A 24350-nucleotide genomic window follows, 5' to 3' on the forward strand; every position below is an offset into this window, starting at 1 on the left:
TTATTTATCTACCTATCGATTGATCGATCTTTTTTGACGTCTTTATTTTGGTGTAGAGATTGAAGTTGATGTCTCTAATATTATTATTTATTTAATCTTATCTTTCTCTTTCTTTTTGCACCTGAGCATGATTTGATTTCAGAACTGAGACTATTGTGTGGTGCCTGTCTTTATTGCTGTAGTGCTCACTGATTATTTAATTTGATATATCTTTCTGTATTGTTGTGGTGTTTCAATTACCTTTATCACATCCTCTCTCAAACTGAGGTTGGAAGCCTCTAGAGGGACTCTGCCCATTTTCAGCCTATTTGATTTCTTTTTTTTTTCCTCTTATTTTGTACTCCAATCTATTGCTTTTCTTTCCTTCAAACAAAACCACATACCTCAATTTATCTAGCTCTGCCTCTTAAATAGAGGGGGAAACAAGGGACGGTTCCAGGACCAAACAGATATATGATCACTAATAGTAAACCAGACAAAGAGGGGTCCACGTACTCTAGCAGCCCAGGGGGTGATGGTGAGGTATATGGGTTGTAGAAAGGGAATTGGGATGGGGGAGGACATATTTGGTGATGGGTATTCCCCTGATTCAATGTTAATATGTACCTAAAATACTACTGTGAAAGATATGTAAGCCATTATGAAAAAAAATTTGTGTTTTAATCAGAAACTTTCTTTGACTTACATATATTATTATATTATATTAATTATATTATATTATATGTTATGTTACTATATTATGTTATGTTATTTTACCTCATTATTTAATCAATTTTATCTCTTGAATAAATTCTTACAATAAAAAAAGAGCATGATATTGGAATACTGACAGACCCTCAGATAAATGTTATAGACTTTAGGATTCAAAGAATGTTCCTCAGACAATCAAAATATTTGGTTAATGGAAAAAAAAACACAAAATGGGGTAAGGAAAGCATCTTCAACAAGTGGTGGGGGGGCAACTGGTCAGCAACATGCATAAAAGCAAACTCAGACCTACTTGGACAAAAATCAAATCAAAATGTATCACATACCTTGATATCAGACCCTGAATGTATCAGAACCTAATGTCTATAGAAGAAAACTTAGGTAAAACACTGACATTGAGACTAACAACATCTTCATGGAAGAGACACCACTGTCCAAATGAGTGTAAGCAGAGATAAACAAATGGGACTATATTAAACTGAGAAGCTTCTGCACTTCAAAGATAACACTGACTAGGATACAAAGGCCACCCATGACATGGAAAAACTATTCATTCATTATTCATTAGAAAAGGGGCTAATATCTATGGTATACAAGGTACTGACAGAACTTAACATGAATAAAAACATCAACTCCATCAAAAATGGGGTAAGTAATGAACAAACATTTTCTCAAAGAAAAGATAAAGATGGCTAAAAGGTACATGAAAAAATGGTCCACACCACTAATCATCAAAGAGATACAAAACAAAACTGCAATGAGTTACCATCCCACACCACAGGGACTGGTGCGCATCACAAAGAACAAGAACAATCTGTACTGGAGGGGATGTTGGAGAAAGGTCACTCATTAACTGCTGGTGGAAATGCTGTCTATTTCAGCCTTTATGGAAAACAATATGGAGATTCCTCAAAAATCTGGAAATTAAGCTCCCATATGATCCAGCTATACCACTTCTAGGGATGTACCTAATTAACACAAAAATACAATACAAAAATGGACATATGACTATGTCCATTGCAGCTTTATATATAATTGCAATAATTTGGAAACAACCCAGATATCCAACAATAGATGATTGGCTAAAGAAACTTGGTACATTTATATATTGAAATATGTCTTGCTGTCAAGAAAAATAAAGTCATGAAATTTTTCTTTATATGGATGGACATGGATACTGTTAGTGAAAAGAATCAGAGGTATATTCAACAAAGAATATTCTCATTCATCTGTGGGATTTAAGAAAAAAAAAGACAGTATGGTAATACCTAGACACAATAGAGATGTGGATGGAAGGACCAACCCATGATATGAAGCTCACAACAAAGATTGGTGAGTGTACTTAGAGAAATAAGCACACTAACAAATATCAAGACAATGGTCGTAAGTGGAAAAAATAGAATGCCTGTCTTGAAGACAGGCAGGGGATGGGGATGAGGGAGAATGAAGCCATTGTGGCAGGAAGGTTGTACTGGTGAATGGGGTGTTAAAATTAAAAATGTATTTAAGCAAAAAGCAAAGTATATTATTTAGAGAAGAGAAATATTTGAACTTTAAATGTTATATGCGGAAGGCTTCTCCTCCCAAAAGACATAAAAACAACAGAAATCCCAGCTCGAGCAAGGCTAGCAGAAGCCCTGAGAAACAGAGGGGCTGAATGAATCAACAAAGGATAAATTTAAGCTCAGATGTGGACCCACTCCTCTGCTGAGGAAATACATGTTCTCTTGCCCAGAGAAACAAAAGTAGAGGAGCATACCTACTTGGATGTGCAATGTACACACAGCACACACTGCAATAGACATTATAATAGACATTATGGGAAAGAATCTCAGAACACAAACATGTTTTGAGAATGAAGATGATGGATCTGAAGACCAAAAAAGTACCAGCCTTCTACATAGCCTCTCTGAGAGACTTTAGAACAGAAATATGGAGCTTATATTAAAAAAAATTAATAAAATTTTTAAAAAAAATCAGTGTGTGCTTCAGTAACTAATTTTATATTAACCTGTCAATGGGTATAGCAGTAATTTCTCTGAGCTATCATAATTGTATATATAGTATATATAATAAAGAAATTATTATGTATATTGAAGGCCTCCCCATGTGGCATGGGATAGAACAATGTCACACTAGGATTAATGCTGGAACATTGAATGATATAACACAACATTATGGAGTAATACAAAACTGAACAGCTGTGTAATCCCAATATTCAAGTAAAATAATTAAAAATAAACACGTCACATGGATGCAGAAGAAACTGTGGAGAAGAAAAAAAAGTTGTTAGTGGAGAAGGCAGGAATTTAGGATGGGAACAGAGAATTTGAGCTTTATTTATTACCCTAAATATAGTTATACACTTTGATTGTGTATCATTGGACTGTGAATCCACCTACATTTTTTACCAACGAGAAAAATCTACTGGAGCCAGAGAAATAGCACAGTGGATAAAGCACTTGCTTCATCTAGTCCCTTGAACATTGCTGAGAAGGATTCCTGAGATCAAAGTAAGTGCTGCAAAATGCCACACTCTCAATTATGACTAGAATTATCACAGACCTTTAAAATACATACATATATATAACATATAATATATATAATAAATGTGTACATACAACTAGATAAGTAGCATACATAATAACATAAAAATTAAGTTGAATATATCATACATTTGATTTAGATGAATTTAAGATAAACTGCCATGATACTGTTAATCTTTACCTAAGTATTAATACTATGAAGCTGCTCACTGGCCCATTTCATTCATCTGAGATAGACATTTAGTTATATCTATACCATTCATCTACCCATCTCCTGGTAATTCTAGTATTTAAATCAAATTGGGAACTACTGATTAAAAATCACTCTTAATCTGAAAGTTAGTGCACTTCTAGAGCAAGGAATAGTCACTGGCTGAAGTCTAAATTAAACATTCTGATAAAATATGAGAAAACAAAAGCAGAGTAAGGAAATCAAAGGAGAGAAGGCAGAGATGCTGATGGCTTACTTTCTGAGTAATGCAACAAAAGACATTTGTGATGTTGATTATGACAGTTCATACAGGCAGACATGATTGTTTAGGTGGCAAGACAATTGCAATAAACATCTCTAGTTTAAATTTTCACGGTAAATGTTGCTGTATCTGCTCATATATCTCTAAGTGTCATTCACTAAATGCTACCATACAAATGGCTTCTGTAAAATCCTGCATGCCATTCCTGGCTGCTGTCAAACACAATCCTCCTAGTAGATATTTATTTTATGTGGAAAAAATGGCATTTTTCCAGGCAATGGCTACCTTTCTGCACACCATAAAGCCAAAAATAATGGAATAGTCAGCTGTTTCTTATGAAGATTGCAAGTTCTCACCAAATATTTTACATGTAACATTACTAAATATTTTTACTGATGCTAATACTGTTTTTTTAGAAATATTAGTCAAGTTCAAGCTGGTAGATAGATGTTAAAAGTAAAACATCAACAACAAAAAATCAAATATACAAAAATAAAAACCTTATTCTTAGGTACAAACATGAGATTTTCGATTCCTATTTTAAAAAGACTTCTAAATTCTGCCTGTGGCAATGTCCTAATGAATCTAGACCAAGTTTTAGGCTAGCAGTCCTACGAATCTGTTTATCATAATTCCTTTCTATGGATAAGGAGTTGTATTTAAATCATGTCACTGTATAACTAATTTATGTCTCAATGATTAATTTTACTGTCTGAAAAAGTTAAGCTATTTAATTTTATCACATATTCTATGGTGAGGGTGTTTTCTAAAATATGGAGTAGAATTTGGAGGTATTATTGTCACTTTTGGCCTTTTAAACTATTCACCTTCAACACAGGCATAAAACAGTTACCAATGAGGAGGATGGAGTTGAAATGGGAGTTTTAGAAGTGGTATTTTCCAGTATACATTAAAACAGCCTGATTTGGAATAAATGCAGATCCTCAGATAAATGGAATAGAATTCAGTATTTAGAAAACCACAAAATGGGGCAAGGAAAGCCTCTTTAACAAGTGATGTTGGGAAAACTGGTCAGACACATGCTATAAAGCAAACTCAGACCTCCTTCTAACATCATGCACAAAGGTAAAATCAAAATGGATGCAGACCTTGATATCAGACCCAAAACTGCAAGGCATATAGAAGAAAACACAGGTAAACAATCCATGACATTGAGACTAAAAGAATCTTCAAGGAGAAAACAACAGTGTCTAATCAAGTGGAAGCATTAGATAAATAAATGTTAAACTGAGAATAATGATAAACAGAGATAAACTAAGAAGCTTTGAACCTCAAAGGAAACAGACTAGGGCACAAAATCTACTCACAATTTATTCAAATCCATCAGTTTAGGTGCTCATATCTAAGGTATACAAGGTACTGGCAAAACTTATTAGGAAAAAACATATAACCCCATCAAAATATGGGGAGCAGAAATGAACAGAAATTTTCTCAAGGAACAAATACAAATGGCCAAAAGGAACATGACAAAACAGTCCACATCACTAATCATTAGGGAAATGTAAATCAAAACAACAATGAGGTACCATCTAATGCCACATGGACTGGCACACATCACAAAGAAAAAGAACAACAATGCTGGCGTGAATGTGGGAAGAAAGGAAATCTGATTCACTGCTATTGGTAATGCCATCTAGTCCAGACTTTATAGGAAACAATATGGAGATTCCTCAAAACAATTGAACTCTCATATGATTCAACAATAGCACTTCTAGGGATATATCCTACGAATACAAAAACACAATCTAAAAATGCCTATACTCATTGCAGCGTTATTTACAATAGCCAGAATCTGGAAACAACCCAGGTGCCTGAAAAATAGATGGTGGCTAAAGAAACTGTGATACATATACAAGATGGAATACTGTGCAGCTGTTAGAAAAATGATGTTATGAAATGTTCTTATACATGAATGAACATGGAAACTATTTATGCTGAGTGGAATAATTCAAAGGGAGAGATAGACACAGAGTAGTCTCACTTATCTATGTGAATTAAGAAAAATAAAACACAGCATAGTAATAATACCCAGAGACAATAGAGATAAATGCCAGAAGAACCAGCCCATGATATGAAGCTTACCACAAAGGGTGCTGAGTGCAGTTAGAGAAACAAATATACTAACAACTATCATGACAGTGATAGTGAGTGAGAGGAAATAGAATGCATGTCTTGAAGACTGGCAGAAGGTGGGAGAAAAGGGAGATGGTGAACATTGGTGGTGGGAAGGTTGTACTGGTGAAAGCGGGTGCATATTTTATTAATAAAACCCAATTATGAATATGTTTGTAGCAATGGTGCTTAAATAAAGATATTATAAGAAAAAATGTTGTCCTTTCCTTTCTGTAATGGGAGATTTGGGACAGAAAGATAAGTGGTCAAATATGAATTTCAGCTTTGTCTATACATTTGTAGAGTTGAGTTCAGAGGTTCCCAGGATTATTCCCAATGATAATTAACCAGATCAGAAAGTTCTGTATGGGTTCAGGAAGGTAATGAAGACAGAGCTATTTTTGCCCCAAATCACACATGGTGGTGCTGTGGAAAGATGTGCAGTGTTGAAGAACAAACTTGGGGTCATGTATTTCAGCTTTGTGAGCTAGCTCTTTGGCTTGGAAACTTTATGTTTGGAATGATGATGACAGTTACTTAAAGTTCATCTACAGGGCAGAGCTGAGGACAGAGATTGACTGTATTATAGCAGTTCAGTCTCCTTTTCAATAAAGGCAAGACAGACGCTTTAGTAGATTATGAGTTTCTGGTATTTCAGACTCACTCCCATTGTTTGGTATGTGGAAGAACATCAATCTTTGTTAGATGCATTGTTGTGTGAAAGCATGTATACATGAAGGAGAATGTGTGTCCTTTAAATGACCCAGAAGATCCATAGGCATAATTCAGAGGATAGATGCCCATATGGCTTCAAACAGAAGAAAAATTCCCATACACCATTTTCCTATAGAGAAAAATTGCTTATCCAATTGTCTTCTGTTTTTACTATCACTGAGTAATTTCACAGCTATCTTAAAGACACAAACTTAAAGGCAACTTTTATACATGGCTGCTGATGATTTGCAAGTAATGTTTACTTTTCTTCTTTATTAATTTATTTAAATATATATTTAATAATATTTAATTTATTCTTTATGAATTTAATTAGAAACCTTTACACTTCTAAATAACACCACTTTTTTTTCTTTTGGGGGCCATACCCAGTATTTCTTAGAGCCCAGTATACATGAAAAAACCTAGAAGAGGCTACTGGGAATCTATGGTGAGCTTGAGATACAAGCTTGGTTGGCTGCAAGCAAACAAGCTGCTTTACTAGGTCTCTAGATCCAAATCACTAATTTTAATTGGAGAGTTTAGTCAGTTAACATTTAGGGAAATTATTGATAGAGAGGACTGTTGTGCAGTTGTATTGTGTGGAGTGGTTGTTGTTACAATCGGGGGTTTGGATTGTGTAATTTGTCTCTGAGTAAGTCGCTTAGGATCGGCTTAGTTTGCACAAATAGTTCAAGTTTGTTCATGTTTGAGAATGTTTTTAGTCTGCCCTCCCATATGAATGATAGTTTTGCTGGGTATTGGACCCTGGGTTGGAAATTTCTTTCATTCAGTCATTTAAATATGTCATTCCACTGTCTACTTGCTTGAATTATTTCAAATGGGAAATCTGGTTTGATTCTTATGTCCTTTCCTTTGTAATTGAGGTTTTTTTTCTCCCTTATCGCTTTCAGGAGTTCCTCTTTCTCTTTGTTTTTTGACATTTGGATTATTATGTGTCTTGGTGTGGGCTTATTAGGGTCTATTTTATTAGGGACTCTCTTGACTTCTTGGATTTGTCCTGAATTGTCTTTCCAGAGGGTGGGAAAGTTCTCTGTTATTATCTCCCTGACCACCTGTTCTTCCCCCTTCCCTATTTCCTCCCATTCTGGTATACCCACAATTCTTAGATTATTTCTTTTGTCCTTGTTCATTAGATATTGGATTTTTCCTTCCAGTGCTTTGCCTTTTATTTCTTTGTTGGTTTCTTTATCATTTTTTGATTGCAGTTTTCCATCGAGTTCTTCGATGTGCTTCTCCAACTCTGTGTTTCTACTCGTAAGGCTTGCTACTTTGTCTTTTAAATCCTTCACTTCTTTTTGTATGGAATCTCTCATGTTCTTTGACATTTCTTCTTTAATTTGGCTGATTCGTTCGTCCATGGATTTCTTATACTCAGTTGCTAGGGTTTCTTTCATTTGTTTTAGTAATTCTTGCATTTCCTTCCTCATGACCGCTTTTAGGTCTTCTTCCCCTGGATCTGTGCGTTTTGGTGGACTTGGAAACTTGATAGGGCTTGTCATGGTGTCTCCAGTTATAAGAGATCTCCTTGATTTACACATAATTCTTTGTATTTAATGGTGTGTTTTGGAGTGCTGTGGCTTCTAATTTCGGCCTGCTTTGGTCTCCTTCCTGAAGGTGTTTCTAGAGGGGCTGTTGGGTGAGTTTGTTGAACCTAGCCCTTTCTCCTCCCCTTTGCTACCTAGAGTTCAGCCTTCCTGCAGTGGGTCTTGTCCCTTTTCTGCTCCTTATTATTGTCAGCGGTGCAGTTCCACTCCTGGCCACAATGTTTACTGGCGCTATTGAGCCTAGTTCTCAATCCACCCTCCTTTCTCTGGGATTCAATGGAGCTCCGCCCCCTCCAAACCTCCCTTGAATGAGTTCCCTCAGATCAACCCTGCAGGCTCTGTCCACACCCTTGGGGAGTCACTGGTCGCTCCAGGGTCCAGGGGGGTGGACTGCTCTAGGTCACCTGCAAGTCCAGATGGCTGGCCCTATCTCCCTATCTCCCTATCTCCCCCGTCTATTCGGGTCGCTCAACTTGCCTTTCTAGGCACCACCCTGGGGGGAGGGGCCGGCCCAAACGCCGAGCAATAGGACAGAAACTCACTCAGGCCTCCCCAGCCGGCCCTCAAGGGTCTCTGGGGGGAGGGACAGGCCCAAACGCCGAGCCAAAGGACAGAAACTCACTCAGGCCTCCCCAGCCGGCCTGCAGGGGTCTCTGGGGGGAGGGGCAGGCCCAAACGCCGAGGAAAAGGACAGAAACTCACTCAGGCCTCCCCAGCCGGCCCGCAGCCCAAATCACTAATTTTAATCATTTTTGACTAGATATCTATGCTGATTTAGGGCAAATATACATGGTGTCCTTCTATGTGCCACCTAGAAAAAATTTTTTAGCTATGTGAGTCAATTTTTTCCAGTGCAACTGTGAGAAAATTGTCAGCATGGAATATGCTAGCCCATTGAGAATAAAATCCTTAAGATTTTATTTAAGATATATTTGCTCTGTTCAGTTTTAAAAAATGTTCTTTATGTTTATTTTCAGGGATTACTCCTGACTCTGTACTTGAGAATCTTTCTGGGAGGTGTTCAGGTGACTATGCAAGATGCTGAGATTGAATTTAGGTCAGTTGGATTCAAGGTAAGGTGCAATACCTACTGTGCTATTGCTCCAAACCAGAATGGTTCACTTTCCACATTTATTTGTATTTATTTGTACTTATAACAGGAATCACCAATTGTTCATCTTAAATATAATGATGATAGATAGATATGGTCACTTATTTCAACACCAAGAAACCTGTCAATTTCTTTAAAAAATGGACATTGGGGTCCTTCTGTTTATGATATTCTCAGTTTTGTGTGAGAGAAAATCCATTTATCCAAACCAATTTCAAAAACTGGTTCTTTTTTTTGTTTGTTTGTTTTGGTTTTTGGTTTTTGGGCCACACCGGTGGTGCTCAGGGGTTACTCCTGGCTGTCTGCTCAGAAATAGCTCCTGGCAGCCACGGGGGACCATATGGGACCCAGGGATTTGAACCAACCACCTTAGGTCCTGGATTGGCTGCTTGCAAGGCAAACACCGCTGTGCTATCTCTCCGGGCCCCAAAAACTGGTTCTTTAAACCTTTACCTAATGTCAGATTTGTGAAATGTCCATTCCTGTTTCTCCAATAACATGTTTCTATCAAGTTCAGAGAGAGAGATGGAGAAAAGGAACAAGAGGGGCAGAGAGAGCAAGAAAGGAAAAGAGAGAGATTTCTGTACTATCTTCCTGGAACTAGTTGAGGAAAGGGAGAACATGAAAACGAATACCACTAGATGTCACTATAAACAGACCATTTCCTTGATACAGATTTATATTTTTGTACTTTCAGACATTCTGGAACTTTCAAGGGAAATGCTTCCTGGCAATATATTCATGCCAACCGAATTCCTTTTTTTTTGTTTAGTCAGAGGTTACTAACCACTAAACTTGAGTCCTTTCTTACCTCTTTTGTAAATCTAAAAAAAAAATAGCCACAATATTTTAAGAAAATTCACAACACAAGGTTTTCAATGTTGTCACCGTTGTATTAATTAGGCAATGTGTCATGCTGAGGAAATCAGTTTATTCTTTCTAAAGATGGTCTTGTTGAGAGTGAGTGTCTCATTAGAGAACTGGCTACCAGACAGATTAATGTGCAGATGCTACAACATTAATTAGAAAGTCAGGTTTTTTCACAGTATAGATAATTTGATGGTGACAAGGCAACATCAATTAGTTTATCTGAAAACCACTATAGGGATGGATTTAAGAAGAAATCCCACTGTGAATTACTCATGGTAAATGTAGAAAAGGTAGAATTAGAGTATTGTCAAGTGAAGAGGACTTCCAAAAATTTCCAGTTGTTCTTATTTCTGAAACATAATTTTTCCCCCAATGCTCTCGAAAAGCATGCAATGAATAGTTCAGGGAGATTGGCATGAATTTTATATCTCTGCAAAATTTTTCTTAATATGTTTTGGCTAAGAGAAAGAATATGATACCAAAGTGGTACCAAAGAATATGGTACCTGCAGATTCAATACCATATATTTTTAAATCACATCCCTTTATTTATATACATTAGGAATAATTTGAAATAATAGCAGTCAAGTACAAGAATGTCCTTAAAAACAAATGGATGGATTCAGAATAACATGCAAGACAGAATAGTCAAACATCCTTGTTAGATGACATTTGAAAATTCACATTTAAAAAAAATGACATTTAGCAGCAGAGATGATAATGTAAATGAAATCTATATTTAGGGAGGGGTGAAACAGCATCTAATTTGTAGCTATTGCATGTTCTGTACTTCCTGTGAAAATGCTGCTTAGCTGTGCCTACTCATTTTATTAGTGTTATTATTATTTTATTTATTAAACTACCATATTTTACAGTCATGCTTTATTGAGATTTTCAGCATAGTCCCCCACCAGTGTCAACTTGTTCCACCAATGTCCCCAAGTTCCTTCCCCACCCCCTTAATCACCTCCTTTCTCTTTGACTCATTTCTTACTCTTCTTTCTTGTTACCATATTTTCCAGCATATAAGAGGACTTTTTAACCCATAAAAAACTTCTTAAAAAGTAGGGGATTGTCTTATATGCTGGTATACAGCATGCTGAAACTGACTCCAGCTTCAGGAAAGAATGATCCACCGCTCTCTTACAGCTGTATTCCATCCAGTTGCCAGGCATCATCACTCAGTCCTCTGCTTGTCCTGATTCATCTTTCAGGGCACACAGAGGAGCTGAGTTACTGATGGCCTTATCCCATCCAGCTGCTGAGTGTCATCGCTAGTATGTGGCTTTCTGGTCCTCTGTCCTCTGTTCAGCTTTTATGGGACACAGAGGAAGCTCTCTGTCTCCCTCTATCAGTCCTTTAATCATTGCACCCCAGCCAGCTACACTTGGAGGAGCCCCCTCTTCCTGCTATCAATGTAGATCACAATTAAAAAATCACAGTCACTCACTACAAATGACATATATAAAATGATTGTTGGCACTTCAGAGTCTAGCTTTATTAAACATATACTCTTAAACTTTGAGGGTTCTACTCTTTTTCTCTTACGTTTTTTAATTTCCATTTGGTGTGTGTTAAAAGAGAGGTATACGGGTTGTAGAAAGGGAACTGGAATGTGGGGAGGACATATTTGGTAATGGGTATTCCCCTAATTCAACGTTAATATGTACCTAAAATACTACTGTGAAAGATATGTAAGCCATTATGGAAAAAATTGTGTTTTTAATCAGAATCTTTCTATGACTTACATGTATTATTATATCAATAATATTATATGTTATATTATGTTACTATATTATGTTATGTTAGTTTATCTCATTATGTTAATCAATTTTGTCTCTTGAATAAATTCTTACCAAAAAAAAAGAAAGGTAGTCTAATGTGGCAAATATAGCCCAAACTCTATATTTTAACAGTAACTGTAGGCAGTCATCTTATATGCCCAGTTGTTTTTTTTTTTTTTTGTCCCCCAATTCACAATACATACCCGGCAAGGGGCCTGTGTTGAGGTGTATATGGGGTGCCTTTACTGTACCTCCTCTTTCTATACAGCCAGTGTAAAGAACACAGCCTGTGGTAAGATTTGGGAGGCCTTATCTTATCTTTTATTTATTTTATTTTATTTTTTTTAGAGCAAACTAAAGTTGTTTTTTTTTTGTTTTTTTTTTAAAGTAAGAATTCATTTAAAGGACAAAATTGATTAACATAATGAGGTAAACTAATATAACATAATATAGTGATATAACATAATATATAATTGATATAATAATAATACATGTAAGTCAAAGAAAATTTCTGATTAAAAACACAATTTTTTTTTCATAATGGCTTACATATTTTTCACTGTAGTATTTTGGGTACATATTCACATTGAATCAGGGGAATACCCATCACCTAATATGTCCTCTTCTCAATCAAAAATCAAATATGCTGAAAATAGGCAGAGTCCTGTCTAGAGGCTTCCAACCTCAGTTTGAGAGAGGATGTGAAAAAAGTAATTAAAATACCACAACAATACACACACAAAAAAATATCGAATTAAATAACCGATAAGCACCACAGCAATAAAGACCGGCACCACACAATAATCTCGGTTCTGAAATCAAATCATACTCAAGTGCAAAAAAGAAAGAGAAAGACAAAACAAAATAAAATAAAATAATATTGGAGACATCAACCGTAATCTCCACACCAAAATAAAGACGTCAAAAAAATAGATCATTTATTCTCCTCTTGCTGCTTTCATGGTATGTGGAAGACTTCTACTTTATCTTGGATGGTAAAATCAGTCCTGTTTCTAAAGATCTTGGTGGCTGTGCAGATCAGGGAATGGAGTTTATGAAGTCTTTCTTTGTGGTTCTAGCAGTTATGCTTCTTCAATGTCATTTTTTTGTTTTTTTATGTGTTCTAGGTGTTTCAGAATAGTGCTACCATTCTGTGTTTTTCTTTTGTCTTCTGACTTACTTCGTTTAACATAACATGATCTAGGTCCATCCACGTTGCTGCAAAGTCTGTGATTGTATCATTTCTAACTGCCATGTAATATTCCATTGTATATATGTACCACATCTTAATGATCCATTCATCTGTTGTTGGACATCGAGAGGATGTCACCGGAGAGGATGTGATATGAAAGGAACTCTCATTCATTGCTGGTGGGAATGCCCCTTGGTCCAACATCTATGGAGAAAAGTCTGGAGAGTGCTCAAAGAACTTAGAATTGAGCTGCCATTTGACCCAGCAATTGCTCTCCTAGGCATATATCCCCAAGATGGAAGGACATTCATTCCAAAATACATATGCACCCCACTATTTATTGCAGCACTATTTATTGCAGCACTCAGTATAATAGCCAAATCTTGGAGCCCAGTTGTTTTATATGCCAGAAAATACAGTATTTTTTTCTTTGCTACCTCTCTTCTTCCTTCTTTGCATTGAGAACTAAAGGTATGTAGAAACATTTATAGTCATTCCAAAGGCTAATAAACAAAGAATTGTCTCTAATAACCAGGCTGTTCCATGAAAAAGAATTTAAACAAACAGAAAAACAAACAAAAAACCCTGAAACCTTTTAGTATTACTGCTGTTAGTCTCCACTAACTAAGGATTGAAGAGACCTCTGGGGTTGAAATATTCAAATGAGTTGATTTTATTCACAGATCCCTGAGAGAGAATAATAAATTCTTGTTTATTTTGACCACTGACATTTGGTGTGGTTGTTTTCCAGCAGTAGATAACTGGAACATTTAATGATTCACTTAAAAGGGGAAGTAAATGTTCAGAACTTCGAAAGAAGCCATATAAACAAGCCATTTAATTTTCTAATTTTTATTTTATGAGCATCATCATTCTTAATTAAAAAATTAAATTTTAGCACAGATTTTTTTAACTGTCACTACAACCACAATGTAATTTGCAAATATTTATGTGGGTTTTTTTTGTTTGTTTATTTTCAATCCTGGACAGCAGATTTGGACCAATGGCTAAGATCCATTGACAAATATGTAGAATGCTTCAAACTGATCTCTTAGTCAACTGTGAATGTTTAAGAAGAACAAACACTTGAGGAGAAACATTTGCCAAATAACATCCCAACTTGAGACACATATTAGTAGTTGCTATTGTTTCTGCATTGGTAGTGTGGGGACCTGGGAGAAAAACCATTCTGTGTGGGTGCCAAGGAGGGATGCCACTGTATAAGGACTACATATTGTAAGCCACATGTTAGGTTTTCTCAAGTCTATTTCCATTAACACTGACCCAAGCTACCTGGCCATACTATGTAGCCTATCTGGTAAGGACACAAGGAAGCAGTAGAATGGTATCCTAGACAATAGCGAATCATTTAAAAGATCATGAGAAGCTAGAACCTCTCTACATTCCCTCCCTATATAATCTCATTCATGACATTGGATGCGGCCATTTTCTCTGAGACTGCCCTGATCTGTCTAGTATGGGTCTTGTGGTTAACAGAATAAAGTTTTGTTTAACTTTCTCCAATTGTGGGGGTCTCATCCTTTGACTTGGTGTCTGATTATTGGGGTGAGGATCAGCTGACAGGGTCAGGATCAAATATAGATACTCACCCTGAGTAATATGGTACAAAGTCAAGAATGAACTCATGGTCTCAAACAACTAGGTTTTGTGCTTCAACACTGAAATATTTGAAGGTGCATTTAGCAATTTTAATTTTTTTTTAATTTTTGTGTACTTTTGCATTTTGGAGCCACATCCTGCAGTGCTCAGTGTTTACTCCTGACTCAGTGCTCTGGGGGGGTCACTCCTAATGTTGTTTTGGTAACATTTGATAATGTTCAGTAAACCATACACAGTGCCAGGTTAGACACATGTAAGTCAAGAGTCTGATGCCATGTATGATTTCTGATTCTAGTTTGGGGGTTTGAGGATTGTTTTAATACTGATATTAAAAATTGATCTTGTATCCAAATTTTCTAGTATCTGTTAAAATGCAGATTATTATTTAGTGGATTGAACATGGATCTGTAATTTTACCTTGTAATTCAAAGATTCCTAGTTGTCAGGGCTAGAGCAATAGCACAGCAGTAGGGCATTTTCTTACACTCCTTAACACCAGATTCTATTTCCTGTCATCCCACATGGTCCCCTGAGACAGCCAGGAGCAATTTCTGAGCACAGAGACAAGAATAACCCCTGAACCCCACCTGGTGTGGCCCATATTTTTGAGAAAAAAATGATAGTACTGGATTTAACAGAATGATAAAATTGAAATAATTTACATGAATACATAGAAAATAAAATCTTACAAACAAAACAATAATAAGTAATTATTATTACCATCATTATACAGAAGGATCTTATTGTACTCAACGCTTATTGTACAATGGTTCCTAATTTTATACTTTAATATTAGATGGTTCTCAGAGATGATAATTAAAATTGATGAAGGAAACCAATGAAAAATAGAGAAAAGAACCAGAAACATTTCAGTGAAAGAGCTCAAAATGAAAAAAGAGCCAATAGCAGAGCAGAGACCTCTGGATATAGTCATTAGGAACATTTGGGCAATGTCTAAAAGAGACACTTTTGCTTTGAAGGTTTCTCAAGGACAAGAGACAAGAGAACTTCTATTTAGGTGGGGTTGTGGTATGGTCTTCAAGAATAACAAATTCTCAAAAGCACTGCCAAATACTGATGGCCCTAAGGGAAATCTCCTGCCATGACCTTGCCTTTGGATAAATAAGAATAAATAAATAAATAAATAAATAAATAAATAAAAGCAACTCTCTCAAAAATCTTGTATTTTCTTAAAATTTCAAGGTTTCTTGTTTCATCTTGAGAACCTGTATTTTTCCTGAGTTGGTAACTCTCGTTTCTAAAGTACAGAATCTGTAAATACAATATAGAATCTACACAGCATGTTCTATCAAAACACTGGAGGGATCTCAGGGCCTACAGATAGATGAAGCAAATAGAAATGAGAACAAAGAGAGGCAGTGATAACACAGTAAAACAACTTGGCAATCATGTCATCAGAGCTTCAGAACAACTGCACAGAATGAATTATTAGGAGGCAATCATTCTCACTGTTGGCATTTTCAGGGATTGGAAACACACATGTAAACACACACACACATACACACTACAAGGAGAGCAGATAGTTCTACAGATACATGCCACATATGTAGATATTTTAGTACATTATAGTCTACCTCTGTTGTCAGAAAGTAGTGGAAATTTTGGGGAAATTTTTGAAAAAAATCTCAAATTAAAATGGCATGGATAAATGAAGCAAAGACCATTATTTTTTGTATTTTTTAATATTCAGTAAACTGCCAAATCATACCACAGAGCACATATGGCCTAAAATTACACCATACTAGAGTAGAAGGACAAATCATTTGATAAATAGTGTTAAGCAATTTCTTGGTAAGTTCTTACTGAGACTTCTAGAACAGCTGCCACAGAACATGTGCTAGTCTTTTTTCTTTGTTTTCTTACAGGATTCTAAAAGTAAACATTATCTTTGGATTTTTTTTTTTTGATGGAAAAAAAAGCAGCCTGATGTGCAAAGTTTTATTATGTGAAATTTAAATTGGGGATGATTTCTATAATCCTAACTTTTTGGGCTTTTTTTTGTTTTGTTTTGTTTTGTTTTGTTTTGTTTGGTTTTTGGGCCACACCCGGTGGTGCTCAGGGGTCACTCCTGGCTGTCTGCTCAGAAATAGCTCCTGGCAGGCACGGGGGACCATATGGGACACCGGGATTCGAACCAACCACCTTTGGTCCTGGATCGGCTGCTTGCAAGGCAAACGCCGCTGTGCTATCTCTCTGGACCCAACTTTTTGTTTTTTTTTTTTTTTTTTTTTTTACATAATCAGAACAGAAATATAAAATAATTGCTCTTTTGTTTTTAGCCATATTAAATAGGCACACAACAAAATACAAATGAGTCAAGGTGGAAAAATGGCTAAAACAGTAAAACTAATGCTCAGATTCTGAAAATTAGAGCACTTATAATGAGAAAGTTCAAAGGGTCAGAGATTATAAATAAAGGGCTATTGGTGGTAGTGTGGGCAATAATCTTACACATACAGAAACAAACCCCTGAAATTGTATTCTTTTGCAAACCAATAAAATAAGAATAAGTGCAAAAGGGTAAACCTTCCCTTTACCTTATTAACAAATTTTCTTTTTTTGTTTGTTTTGGGGGTCACACCATGAGTTCTCTGTTTTACTCTAGGCTCTGCACTCTGGGATCACTCCTAGAGAGACTCAGGAGACCCAAAATGGTGCTAGGAAATGATTCTTTTCTTTATTTTTATATTCTTCATCTGATGATGCAATCGTTTATGAAATAATTTATATAAAAATTAGTCTTTAGTTTTTCAGTAGTATTAATGCTATCTGCCTCATTAACCTTACCCAATCCTGACTGAATAATGTGACTAAATGCTTATTAAAACCTTTCTAATATATGCTAACATGAATTCTAAAAGAAAAACTGAATATTGTTTCTATAATTTTATTATGTACTAAGGAGGTTTATTTAATATCAAAGTCAATGACAACAGAATCAAGATACCCAATCTACACCAAGCTATACACAAAGGGAACCTGTTATATACTCGCAGTTCAGGGGGCAAAGAGGGGAGGCATTGGATGCATGCTAGAAAAGGGGCGGAGGGAGGACAACATTGGTGGTGGGAATAGTCCTAATTCACTGTCACTATGTACTTTAAATATAACTGTGAAAGACTTATAATTCACATTGATCATAATATAAACTATTTAGAATAAAAAGTAGTTAATAGATTCTATTTACATGAAAATATATAATAATTAAGATCAGAGAGTAGATAATATAGCAGGTAGGGTACTTGCCTTGCATGTGGCTGCTCCAAGTTGGATGCAAGGTACCTTATATATTCTTTGGGTCCCACCAGGTACAAAAACATAAATAAGCCCTGCACATCTAGATGTGATCCAAAACAAAAAATTAAACATAAATTAAAAAATTATATTAATAAAATTGGCAACTCTTGTAAAATCAATAAGAATAGAAGGGAGGTAATTACACAATTGCAAATAATATTCATGAGAGTTATGGTAATAATTACTGCAGATTTTTTAAAGATTAAAAACCTCACAAAGAGCATTATAAAAATTTTATACCAATAAAGCCCATATTCAGATTAAATAAAAATATCCTTTAAGGCACACAAATTCTAAAGTCTATGTAAGAAGAAATAGATTTCCTGAATATACCTAAAGAAAGTTACATGCAGTTCTTTCCAATACCTAAGCTACCTTCCCCTCATTCCCCCCCTAAAATAGGCCCCCAACAATTTCAAGTCACCCAGGCAGCTGGAATAATTTGAAACTTGAATGGAAAGGAACAAAAGTTTAAAAAAAATTTCAGCTAACCAACGTTCAACACCTGCCTGCCACAAATTTAACAGTCAGTAGCTAATATCATATAATTATCAGTTATCTAATCAAAGATATTATACTAATATTTCATAATGCTCAGTTACATATTTGGTTTAAAGAATCCTGATCATTTTTATATAATGGTCATATAGACTAAAGGTATGTGATGATTAATTTGTATGCATCAATACATCTAGATTATAGTACACAAATATTTATCAAGGTATTTCTGTAAGGCTATTTTGTAGATGTTCTTTACATTATGAATTGCTTGTTTTTAAGTAAAAGAGGTGAGAAAATACAATATAATTCAGGTGGCCCTCATCTAATGAGATAGTCTGGAAAACAAAGCAGGCATCTTTCCTGTAGAAATCCTTCAAGGAACAACATTAATTCCTGAGTTTTCACACTGGTGGTTTACCATACATATTGCATATTCAAACTGACACATTATCTATTTCTTGAGACTTCAGCCTGCCAGCCCAAGTTACAAGAACCAATTTCTTAAGTATATATATATATATATATATATATATATATATATATATATATATATATATATATATATATATATATATATATATATATATGTAGGTAGGTAGGTATGAAAGGAAAGTACAAGGGTAATGGTTGACAGATACATGTAGACAGATATACTATACATAGCATTTACTGTTCATTTTTCTCTATCTTTCTCTGGATTTTGGGCCACACCATAATGCTAGGATGTTGGTCATGGTTTACTCATAGATCTGTGCTCAGGTGATATTCCTGGCAGAGATTCAGGAGACCATATGAAGTCAGGGATGAAAATCAGGCTAGGTGCATTCAAGGCACTGTGTGAATATATGTAACCCCATTCTCTTTATTATTTTTGTGGTCCTGTTCTACTTCTGATAAGAAACCTGAAGGACATAAGATACAGATTTTATCATATAAATAAGCTTACTCTTTGCAGTGCTTACTATTAATATTCATTAAGAACCTATTTTGAGATTGAGGCAACAATTATACCAAATTTTAATGTACCTATGCAATTTTGTTCATGAAAGGAAACACTGATCATGAAAGAGAAGCATCCAATACATAAGAGAAAATTAAAACTGGGACATAGGTAGAAAAAAATTCACAGAAGCAAAGTTATTTATATAAAATAAGATGTTGAATTGATTATTTCATGTAATAAAATTAGGATAATTAGATACCTAGCATCTACTATGTAATATATAAATGTTCTTTATCTTCTCAGTACTATTACAATTATTAAAATTATTATCATAGTCACAGGGAAGCTTAAAGTACTTCGACACTGAAATGATTAAAAAAAAGGACACCTTTGTTCCTGAGTTGCGTGGCATATGTTTTAATGCAATAAACCATCAACTGTACTGATGGCACTAATAGGTCAAGTTTCCCATGTTTCTTGAATTATTTTCCCAGGAAAATTAAATGTTCTTAATAGAAAATCTAATTTTATCTTGAGTAACTTGAAAATCTTAATTAGTGACACAAAAGCCATGTTAAAATTACTCAGATCAGAAATAAACACATCATTATATAAAAACAAACCAAGTAAAGAGCTACTGTAGTTTAGTTGCTATTCCACACACAATATCATGATAAAATAAGATATGAACAGGCAATTTTAAGAGGAAAGAATCAACATCAATCACAAAAATTAAATTGATTAACTTTCATACTTAATCAATCACAGGCATGAATCTTACACAATATGCTGGTGACCTCAGTTATTTTGTTTAATCATGCACATGAATATCAGTGCAATGCTTGATTTTCCAATTAAAACACCCTTGCAATTAGATCTAATTAAAGTGTTCTAATTAAATAGGTTAAATGCGGCATTATTCAATAAATTTAAACTCCCTACTTTCTTGTGGTGAAAGGTTCTCTAAACTTGTTTGGATACATAATCCTTTAGGTGCCAGAGCTTAACAAAAGAAGTAAGAAAAGGTCAACAGCTTGCCTCAGAAATAATATGAGCCAGATTTGGTACAGAAGAACAAGCATTCCAAATTTCTCAATTATCTCCTGGATCATCACTTAAGCCCTTCGTGATAGTCCCATTAACACTTTTTAGTGGAAGTATTTATTAAAGGCATATCTGCCATTTTCATAAAAGGGGTCAGATCCCTACTTGTAATTTTGTAGTTTTATAGTTGTTCTTAAACATTTTAACCTGAAATATATATGGTTTAGGAGTTTTAACTGAGAAAACCTTTTTTGGACTTTTACTAAAAGCACAGAAGGATCATATTTCCAAATTTGTCCAACAGGGATAAGTACTGCCAAAATTATTCGTATTAACATGTGTCTTTTTAATCTTTGACACATAAAATTATTATATTAAATTTTCCTTCTCCCCTACACCTGGTTTTCATGAATTGAGAGATCCTTGTTGTGATATGTGTATTCTACTGAGTATGACTCAATATGCTTGATGAATTCACATTGGGAAGTTATATCAAGTTTATTCCAGTCTTAGAGGTTTTTGTGTGATAGAAGAAGACAACTAGAGCACTAGCTTACTACAATACTAGACAGAAGACATCAAAAAGCTAACTGGCATAAAACAAAAGGACCAAAATAGCCAGTGATTATAAATATAAAGTAAAAAGAAACCCTTAGTGTACCTTGCCTGGTTCAGCCCTTATGTAAAGCAGTTTGGGGATTTCTCATGAAAGTGAGACTAGAAATTCCATGTGACCCAGATATTAGTCTCCTTCTTCCTCACCACTGAAGACCCCTACACAAAAGTATTAATTTTAAAAGTTCCATATAAACTGTGTTCAATGCAGTGCTTAGTATAATAGTCTGTTTATGGAAACAACTTAAATGTCCCACAACAAATGTGTGGATAGAGAAGTTGTGAGATGCACGCACGCGCACACACACACACACACACACACACACACACACACACACTTGCATGCACATGCTTGTGCTCCTGGACCCCAGGTATCCAAAAGAACAGATAAAATAATACAATCTGCTGCACCAGGAGTATAGCCTGGGATGTCATGTTGGGTGAATTAAGTCAGAGGGAAAGAGAAGGATACAATATGATTTCACTCATCTGTGGAACAGATACTATTAAACACTGACAAGTCCTTGCTTCTACATTACAATACTGATAAATCCTGGAAGAGGTGGGCAGGGAAAGATTATCAGACTTACTCTCACATAGGTAAAGTGATGGAGGGTTGGGGGCAGTTTGGTGGTAGTGGATGAAATAACTTAGTACATCAATAATAATTTCTTTTGTGGGGGCACACCCTGTGATGCTCAGGACACATATCCTGGGGCTCAGAAATCGCTCCTGGCTTAGGGGATCATATGAGACATCAGGGGATTGAACCGTAGTCCATCCTAGGCTAGCACAGACAAGGCAGACTGCACCACCACTCCAGCCCCAGTAATGTATTCTTTGACTTGCATCCAACCAATGAAGTCAAAGTTATTTTTAAAAAGCAAAGCACAGTCTTACCATTTAGGATTTTCTCCTACATGTAGTTTGCTATATGAATCTATGTATCTATGTATCTATGTATCTATGTATCTATGTATCTATGTATCTATCTATCTATCTATCTACCTACCTACCTATCTATCTATCTATCTATCTATCTATCTATCTATCTATCTATTTATCTATCTATCTATCTATCTATCTATCTATAGTCTATGTTTATAGTCTATGAGAATTCTACTTTAAATAATAATTTATATGGAAAATACACATAGGAAAATTGATCTAATTGAAAAAAATCAGCATTGATAGACATATAAAAAAGTTGATCATCAGGTATTTGGTTTGCATGCTGCCAACCCAGGTTCACTCCCACACCACAAATGGTTATCTAAATCCTACTAGAAGTGATTCCTGAGTGCAAAGCCAGGAGTAAACCCTGAGCAATATTGGATGTGTTCCACCCAAAAAACAAATAAATGTGATCATAGCTGTTATAAGTGGGTAGTATTAAATCTATTTGTTCTTTTGTTATTTGGGCCACACTTGGTGGTGCTCAAGGGTAGGTCTTGGCTCTACACTCTGGAATCAATCCAGGTGGACAAACCCCAGATCTACAACATGCAAGGCAAGCACCCTAGCCATTGTCCATCACTCTAGCTCCTGAATCTCTTTTTTTAAGAAACTTTTTTTTCTAGCATGAAGTTTACATGGCCGTTTGCTTTTTATATCTTTTTGTGCTTCACACATTACCTTTACTTGCTGGAATCTACCAAAGTAAACTCTTTTAATTTAAAACTCTCAATACATATGGCTAGGAAATAACTCAAACAAAGAAAAACAAAGCATATTCCTATTGTGTGTTAAGTCTTGAGTTTATATCTCCAATATTTTGTAAAAATATGATAAAGTTTAAATACATATAACATATATTATATATAGATTTTGTAACCTGAGTATTATGTGTATGTTGAACAAACTTTCATCTCTACCACTGGGCTAAATATTATAGAGCATCCCCTAGGACTTCCAAGCACAGGGATTCCCTATAGGTCCCTGGAAAATGTATAAAAGATAAGAAACAAAAGTAAATTTTAAAGTCATTAGCATCGTCACTGCAATTGATACAATTACCTTTGCCATTGGTATAAATGTTTTAACACATATTGAAAAATGGACATTTACAGCCCTGTAGTATTTAAATAAAAGTACCCCACTATAATAGGTTCACCAAGAGCTAATGAACATGACTTTTCTCAATTTTAAAGAGAAATTTAAATATTCAAGTAGCCTCCCATACATATTCACTACTGTTTCAGTGATATGATTATATGTTTCTAGTGCTTCAGTGATATGGGTATAGTTACATATTTTATAAATATTCTTTTAAAATAAAAATGAGAAAACTATATATAGATATACAATTTTTATTTTCAATGAACAGCTATCTCATTTGTATACAGATTAAGAAAGTACTTCTTGATCTGGTCAAGAAGGAAATACTATCCAGGTCTCTCAATGATTGTGCAAATTATCCCATTACATTGTGCCATTTTAATATAATTTAATTTAAAAATTAGTACATCTATGAAATATCTTTGTGGGCCCAGGCCTAGCTCAGTGGTAAAATCTCTGCACAGGAAACATAAAGCTTTAAGTTTGAGTATTGAGGCACATATGAAGAATAATGCCTCATTTTGTGATCCTTGAAATATCAAACAACTGTGTTATGACTGGTACAGTCTTTTCTAGAAAAGAGAAATAAGATTATGTGAAATCTATGTAATCTGACATAGAAGGTAATAGAAACGCAATCATATCTCTACAAGCTTGCCTCTCTTCTCTCCTTTAATGCATCTTAGTATCATGGGGTTATCTGTATGGGATCTTCAGCCAGACTTTGGTGTTTCAGACTCCTTTTCCAAGCAAGTTTATACCACTTCTCAAGTCTTAAATATATTATAAGAACACTTTTGTTTCTGTTCCATATTTTAAGTACTTAAACATTTAACATAGGGGGCCAGAGTGGTGGTGAAAGCGGTAAGGCATCTGCTTGCCCTCTCTAGCCTAGAATGATTCCATCCCCTGGCTTCCCATATGGTCCCCCAAGTCAGGAGCGATTTCTGAGTATATAGCCAGGAGTAAACCCTGAGCGTCACCGGGTGTGGCCCAAAAACAAACAAACAAACAAAAAAACAAAGAACAAAGCCCCAACATCTAACATAACATGGGTACCCAGAGAGATGATTCAAAGAGCTGGATCGCATGCTTTTATTATTGAAGGTTTTACAGTTTATATTACTATGAGTAGCACCAAGAGTCACCCCACACA

The 24350-nt window shown here is 35.3% G+C and overlaps 1 protein-coding gene and 1 non-coding gene across 2 annotated transcripts in view; one reads left to right on the forward strand and one right to left on the reverse strand.

Moving 5' to 3' along the window:
- The window catches only part of LOC126011892 (tyrosine-protein phosphatase non-receptor type substrate 1-like), an 849125-nt gene that overhangs the window by 738140 nt on the left and 86635 nt on the right, over positions 1-24350 (forward strand). The window lies entirely within an intron of this gene.
- Positions 12080-12212, reverse strand: LOC126012598 (small nucleolar RNA SNORA51). Its single transcript, XR_007497050.1, has one exon. It is a non-coding gene; the product is annotated as a small nucleolar RNA SNORA51 (small nucleolar RNA).

This window comes from Suncus etruscus, chromosome 6 (genome assembly GCF_024139225.1).
Source record: "Suncus etruscus isolate mSunEtr1 chromosome 6, mSunEtr1.pri.cur, whole genome shotgun sequence".
Lineage (NCBI taxonomy): Eukaryota > Metazoa > Chordata > Mammalia > Eulipotyphla > Soricidae > Suncus > Suncus etruscus.